Raw genomic sequence first — 8,595 nt, forward strand, 5'->3', positions numbered from 1 at the left:
TGTATGATTTTCTGCTTTTCTGAACCTGGAGCTAAAATATAACTGAGTCCTATATGTTATCTTATATTACCTCTAGGGAGGAAAGGTCCAAAGTGCATGACCAGGGATTGCATGACCAGTTATATAATAAAGGAAAAAATGTCACCCTGAGGGCACAGTCCCACCCTAGAATTGTCCTTTGCTAGGCACCCAGGGCTTTGCACCCTTGTGACCTTTTGTACCTGGCCCATCATCCTTGTTCTGCATATGTCTGTCTTATTGTTTACCACACAACTCCCCTGGCTCCTGCACATTTATTTTTGGTAAGCCTAAAATAATCTAGATATTATCTAGATATTTGGAGGTATTTTTTTTTACAATCAAACTTTGAAAATAGATATTCCCTTCTTCTCTCCTTGATCAATTCTTGAGGAACTGGGTGGCAGTCTCATAATAAAACAGGTGAGAAATAGTGTACATGCTATTGCTTTAAAGTCATCTCAAATGGTTACAATACCTTTTCTCAGCAGCATAATTTGTCCTAAAACATAGAGGAAGGACAGGGAATCAGGAGCTAACAGGATGGAGTACCGTGGAGATACTTTCACAGATTTTTGCTCATTTATTGTGTAGTTTATTCACTGTGGCTTAAGGTTCAAGCAAGCATTCACCACCTACTAGTACTTTCATTTTCAAAGCTGTTTACTAGACAATAACAAATGCTAAGCAAACAAATCTTTTGAATCATTTTAATCCAGTTCTTATTTTTTAGGTAACAAAAGCTTATAGAGTTGACTCTCGGTGTGTTTATCTGTATATCTACATGTATTTTACTCATCTATGTCTTTATGTATAAATTGGTGGGGAAAATATCCACTACGTCTGATGTATTCCCTGAAAAGGAAAAGCAACACACAATTATTTGCTATGAGAATGAAATCACATTTAAGAATTTGAACTGGGTATGTTGAAAATAACTGTAATCTCAAATCTGCTACAGTTCTTTTGTAATTTAAAGTTTTTAATCCCTCAACAGACAAATCTATTGTTTTGGAGAATATCCTAATACACTTATTTTCTTATTTATAGGCTTCAGAGTCTACTCTGCACCATGAGCATTAGATGTAAAGAGTTCTACTCCTGTAGCCAACATATGAAGAAATATTTCTGTTCACTTTTGTTTAGCCATCCTGGGAATGGATAAGATTAATTATGTGAAGAAATCAATTATATATTTCAAAGGGGTCCTGTCTTTCAGGCTTCTATTAGCAGGCCTTCTAAATAAGAAAGCTACAGAAGCTGCATAACGAGATTTCTCAAAAGCCTCTCATTTGGGAACTTTCTCCCCAGCCATATAGAGAGAAGAGGTCTATTCCCTCCTAATTCTTACTTTTTATGGAATAGATATACAACAGTCTGCTGCAAAGCACTCATATACACTTAATTGGAAAATAACACATCCTGCTCTCTTACCTTGCTTAGTTTGCATTTACAGCCATTTATCTACATCTCTGGAAAGCCTCAAGGCTTCCAAGAAATAATATGCAGCACCATCACTAGTTTCCACCTGCCCTTGTCGGGTGATTATCTATTTGAGGGCAGAATGTGAAAAATAAATGTATTTATATATAAAAGGAACTCACACCCATTAACAGTGTTGATTCACTTAAACTAGGAGTAGTAAAATCATTAAACAACAAGCAGGAAGCATAAGTATACTAAGCTTTTTGGGTGAAAAACATTCATTAAGTGGTTATGGGGACTGTGGTGAACTAGAAAGGAAATCTGCTGAACTAAACAATAGTCCTCAGTTTATGACTTAATTGATGTGGAATAGAACACAAAATTAAAATCACTGGGCATATCATATATAAGTAGTTCAAAAACGAGAATTCACATTCCCAATTCAGGTGAAATGGACCAACCTAATAAAATGTTTCATAGAGAAAACAGGAGAAAGTTTTGCAAAATTTCTAGGCCATATATTTCAAAATAGAGTGTAATATTAAGTGCAGATTTCCATGTAAAAAATTATTTCTCAGTGTTCTAGAATTTTTTAATTGCCAAAAATTATATGAAGATATGCATTCAGTTGCAGAATAGATACTGGCAAAAGCATATCTAGTTATATCTATCTATTTATCTAACCAGCTATCATCTACCTATATATCAATATAGTATTTATTTATTTATTTTAATTATTGACACTGTTGTAGATGTTCACCATTTCCCCCCTCTTTGCCCACCTCCTCTCCGCCCCTGCCCTTCCACCACAACTCTCCTGCCCCAGCAACTGTCTGCCGGGGTCCAGCCCCAGCGGGTCCAGGGGTCCCCAAAGGTGTGGACGGAGTCGGCGAAGAAGGAATGACACGGAGGCAGCGTTCAGTTGATCATCATAGCCGGGTTCTCTTGTCAGGGTCTCCTGCCAAGTTCTGGTCTGGATCTCCAGCGAAGTTCTGGCTAGGATCTCCAGCCAGGTTCTGTGTCCATGTTCTCTTGCTAGGTTCTCCAGCCAGGTTCTCCAGATTCTCCAGCCAGGTTCTATAGCCATGTTCCCTCGCTAGGTTCTCCAGCCAGGTTCTGTCCAGGTTCTCCAGCCAAGTTCAGTCACCAGGTTCTAGTCAGGTTCTCTTGCCAATTTCTGTAGTCAGGTTCAGTCCAGGATCTTTTGCCATGTTCTCTCCAGCGAAGTTCTTCTGTCTGTAGGTTCTGTGTAGGTGCTGTCTTCTTTCTGTCTCCTAAGTTCTGTGTCTTGCTGTCTTATTACATCTGTATTTATACCAGTTGATTTTAATCCTGTCAATCTCTATTACAAAGGTTAGGGCGTTTCTTATCTCCATTCCAGGGAGTAAAGATTATGTAGCTTAAGCATGATTGTTTGTAGTTGAAGTGATTAACTACCCGCCTGGCACTTAGTTAAGGAGTTTCATCCCCTCCCTGACTTCAGGGAAAAATTCCTACCTGGGGAAACAACCTTTCTAGGAGAGGCATCCCCTCCCTGACTTCAGGGAAAAATTCCTACCTGGGGAAACAACCTTTCTTGGAGAGGTGACCTTGGTTAAAACACACAGCGCTAAGGGGAGCAAACATATTAAGAACAGTATGCCATATATGCCAGGTCCTTTGAAACAGCAAGGATGGACCGGCTCCCGGCAACTGTCCTTCATCACACTGTTGTCTGTGTCCATGCACTATGCATACATATTCTTTGGCTAATTTTTCACTGTCTTTGATCCAGTCTTCCCCCACTTTCCTCCCCTCTGAGATATGTCAGTTAGTTGCCTATATCCATGTCTCTGGTTCTATTTTCTCTGTTTAGTTTGTTCATTAGATTCTAGATTTAAGATCATACAGCATTTGTCTTTCTCTGATTGTCTTTTTTCACTTAGCATAATTTCAAGGTCTATCCATGCATTCAAAAAGGGTAAGAGTTCCTGTTTTATAAAGGTCTGTAATAATCTATTGTGTATATGCACCACAGTTTTTATCCAGTAATCTACTTATTTGCACTTGGGCTGTTTCCAGATTCCAGTTATCATGAATAACTCTGCTATCAACATAGGGATGCATATGTTCTTTGTGATTGGTGTTTCAGGATTCTTGGGATATATTCCCAGGAATGGGATCACTGGGTCAAAAGGCCATTCTATTTTTTTTTAAACTCCATACTGTTTACCACAGTGGTTACAAAATTTTGCATCCCCACCAATAGTGCACAAGAGTTCCCTCTCTTCCACATCCTCATCAGCAATTGTTGTTTGTTGATTTGTTCATGGTAGCCATTATGGCAGGTGTGAGGTGATATATCATTGCAGTTTTAGTTAGCATCTGACTGATGATTAAGGTTCAAGCAAGCATTCACCACCTACTAGTACCCTCATTTTCAAGGCTGTTTACTAGACAATAACAAATGATAAACAAACAAATCTTTTGAACCATTTTAATCTACTTTTTATTTTTTAGGTAACAAGATTATAGAATTGACTCTGTATGTGTGTTTATCTGTACATCTACATGTGTTTTCCCCATATATGTATTTTTTTATATATCTATTGGACATCTCTATTTCTTTCTCCAATGTCTTATTAGTTTTCTATATACAGGTCTTTTACCTACTTGGTTAAGTTTATGCCTAAGCACCTTATTTTTTTATTGCAATATTAAATGGGACTGTTTTCTTAATTTCTTTTTCTGATAATTTATTATTGGTGTATAAAATACTACTGATTCCTGGATACTAATCTTGTATCCTGCTATTTTATTGAACTAATTTATTAGATTTAGTAGCTTTTTGGTGGAGTCTTTATGGTTTTCTATGCACAATATCATGTCATCTGCAAATAATGACAGTTTTACTTCCTCTTTTCCAATTTGGATGCCTTTTGTTTCTTTTTTTTTTTTTTTTGTCTGATTACTATGGCTAAGGCATCAAGTACTCTGTTTAATATGAGTGAAAACCAAAATCCCTATTTGTTCCTGATCTTACGAGAAACAGTTTTATTTTTTGCCCATTAAGTAAGATAAGTGGGTTGCCATATATGATCTTTATTATTCTGAGGAATGATCAACCTTTAACACTTTGTTGAGAGTTTTTATCAAAAATGGGTGCTGGATTTATTGAATGCTTTTTCTACATTTATTGATATGATAATGTGATTTTTGTCTTTCAATATTTTTATGTGACTAGTGGCCCTGTGACGAAATTTGTGCACATTGAAAGGGAGTTAATTAGAGGAAATATTTTAATATTGCTATTTGCCCTTTCTCTATAATAAAAGTGTGAGAGATAAAAGGAAATGAGTAAAATGTATATGAAAATAATACATAATTTTATTAATAAACAATAATAAAATGATATAACAACAACAAACTCATGATATAAAAACAACACTGATGCCAATAATGACTGATAAAATGATTAAACTTATTCTAATATCTCCCTGTATAACGCATTAAGAGTAAAAACACTTTCAGAGAGCTTGACTAATTTCCCTTGGGATAAAGTATTTACAACTTTAACTTTAAAGTCACACGCTCTTCAAACTCTAAAGAAAGCAACATATAACTGACCATGTGCAAAAACGGGTTCAGGTAGGAATATTCCTACTCTGTCTAGAGTTTGTCCTTGTGATTTATTAATAGTCATCGCAAATGCTGGCATCACGGGAAACTGTCGTCAAATTAATTTAAATGGGAGGCCAGTGTCAGATGGGGACAAATCAATTCTTGGAATCAGAACAACCTCTCCCTCTGCAGATCCGGTTAATACTTCAGCTTCCATTATGTTAGGTCATAATCTTTTGATAATAAATCTGGTACCATTACAAAGACCCCATTTACTATTAAGATTTCTTAATATCATGATGATTGTACCCACTTTCAATTTTAATTTATGACACAGCATTCCTGAAGGAGTAATACTATTAAGAAATTCTATGGGGAAATTTTCCTTTTCAGCATCATCTGTGGAGTCAATGGAATCATCACTCAAATATGTGTGAAAATCTCTGTCAAATATATCCAAAATTTCTTCATTAAATTTTGAACATGCTCATTTTTTGGACAAAGAATGGCACGTTTAGATATATTTCTAATATTATCTATGGATATAATATTTCCAAAGGTGGCTTCAATAATAGATCCATTACAAATCATTTCATGAGGGATTTCAATACTATCCGTTCCTAAATCAAAACTGCTATTAAGTCTGGCATCTCCAAGTTTTACTAACCATTCACTATAAGCAGAATCCTCTGATCTCATATTTGTTTTAAGAGACAAATTTCTGAAACATCTCCAAACATTACAGTACTTTAAACTTGTTTGTACTATGGCCGATTACATAGCATGTGGTACAATACTGAGACATTGTTGAAAATCCCCTCCAAGAAGAAGAATTTTCCCACCAAATGCAACATTCAAATTCATAATTTCTCTTAGTAATCTGTCTATGGCGTTTATAGCATGACTGGATGCCATGGTGCATTCATCAATAATAAGAAGTTGGGCCTTTTTAATGATTTTAGCAACTTCACTCTTTATATCGAGTCTAGAAATTGAAGTTTCATTTAATGGAATTGGTAATTTATATTGGGAATGAAAGGTTCTTCCAAGAAGAAGTAAATTTGCAGTAATTCTTGTAGATGCTGTGGGTAAAACAGTATCACCATGACCTCTAATATAATGTTTTAAAAATTTAAAAAGATATGTTTTTCCACTACCACCTGGACCATCCAAGAAAAAGCATTTGGGGTGTACAGTTTGATCTTCGATGGCTGAAGTTATAGTCTGAAAGGCTGACAACTGTTCATCATTCAGAGAATTTATCAAAACCTCTGCCCTTTGTTGCTCGTACAATTGATCACATGTATTTGCATTCGTTAATAAAGGATAGTCCGAAAGTTTGAAATGTGAACATTTCATTCCATGCCATGTGAATACCTCCTGAACTTCGTTAAGGGCATGCGTTTCACAGTTTACACAGGCACCTTCTCTTTGGTGTAATTTCCAACAGAAATCTTCAATAAAATGAGATTTATTCTCATCCCATAATTTGTCTGCAGCAGCAGGACATCCAAACACACATATATATGCAAAAAGTTGCCTTAGTTGTTTGAGCATATTAAGGATGCTTGCATCGTCAATCATATCTTTCCAGATAGTGTCGTCAATTAATAATCCTCAGTGTTTAGCATCTTCATGAAATGTATCATAAGTTACACCTCCTACAGTTCACAGATCCTCAAAACTTACAGCACCTTTTACATGCAGAAGCAAAAGTCTAAGGTAATATCGTTCTGGTTCTCTAAAGCTCACAGTGAACAGTCTACCTAGTACCTTATTCCCACCCTTTCGGCGTTTTGCCCACAAAGAATTAGTAAACACATAATGCTGTGGGATCTCCCAATAATAATAATTACGTGCATCAGTCTTCTCTATTCAATAAGAACCAAGCCATCAAAGTCGAGTTATGCCTTTTAGCCCTATCTAAAACTTCAGCAAAATCATCTGCATGAAAATATAAATTCTGATCATTGGGCAAATGAATAACTAATCTTGTGATTGCATGAGATTGGTCATGCATTCGCATTCCAAAAAGTCTCCAAACAGCCTCAGGAGCGCTCACATACCTGGAGTGAATGAAGTCCTGTACTTTTTCATGATTGATAATATTTTTTTCAGAAATTTGAATATTTGCACAGTCGTGCCCTTTATAGATGAATCTAAATAGATAGTTGACACTTCTAATTGATTCACAGACTTCAACCTTTATATGACAGTTATATTTGAGGCACAAATACCGATTATAAGGGACAATCCAAGTATTATCCACAATTTTATTTCCAGTAGAAATGGTGCTACCAGATCTTTGTTTGTATTTGGGATATCCATCAATATTTCCAATGGTTGCATTTTGAAATTTTTTTGGATATCCCTTTGAACATTTTCCATTTTCCATAAATGGACTATTTGGATTTTGCATTCCACATGGTCCATGTACCATATTTGATTTTATAATATGAAAATGTCGAGGACACTGGTCCTCATCTGGAACTCCTGCCTTAACTATATGGTCAATGTCATCTTCTGAATGTAATTTGGACTCACTATCTAATATCAATAATATGTGAACGTGAGGCAGTCCGCGTTTCTGAAATTCAATGACATGAATCTTAGCTATTACTCTGGCAAATAAATGGAATTTACTTATATCATTTAAAAGAGCATTCAGTTTAATATTAAAAACTCTGGCTACCAAGTCATGTCTGTTTTCAACTTTTAGGCAGCGTTGTAAATTGTTTTTAATCTCTGCCCATTTGGGGTTTCATGTCATGGTTATAAATAAATCAGGCTTGCCATACTTTGTTACAATTTTCATAGCATCCTGATATCACTGCTGCATATTTCTGGGACTACCCTCAAAAGATGATGGAAGTATTATTATTTTACCAATCGGCACATTGTCATTTTCAGATCTAGATTGAGATAATCCATCAAACCACTATATTTTTCAACTCTCAACTTAGATTGGTTTGCTTTGATGAAATTTATCTGATTGGCCTCCATTTTTTAATATGAATCCACAATATACTGTTGAGTTAATTTTCCTGCATTTAAAATAGGATTGAATGTGTCCCTCACAGAGAGATGAAATCCCTAATACTGCATTTGTGTGACTCGTGTCCTTACATTTTGTCTAGTATTATTGTTGACTACACTGTTGTCTCTGAGTCTTAATGCAATATCTGTTCCCCAGCCTTTTTCACCATGTGGAAAAAGAATAGGATATGTCATTACATCTAATGTAGGAAACAGGATACTGATTTGTTTCATTTTAGTGGCACTTGGATTATTAGGATCTGGTTTACAATGAATGAGCAAGTCCCTTTCAAAAGGAGGTTCTCCATCTTCGTTTCTGAATATGACAGCAACTTCGGTTACACGGGGAGAATTATATCTACCTGGGTCACTATTACGATCGTATTTAATCGCCATTGTTACCTCTGTGGGAGCAATACCTTTTGCTGCTGCTTCAGATTGGGCTTCCTTTTCTACCTCATGTAGCATCTTGTACGATTTTGTTAATTCATTTATTTCATGCATGAGGTTGTTGAT

This window comes from Myotis nattereri, assembly GCF_964212035.1.
Source record: "Myotis nattereri genome assembly, chromosome: X".
Taxonomy (NCBI): domain Eukaryota; kingdom Metazoa; phylum Chordata; class Mammalia; order Chiroptera; family Vespertilionidae; genus Myotis; species Myotis nattereri.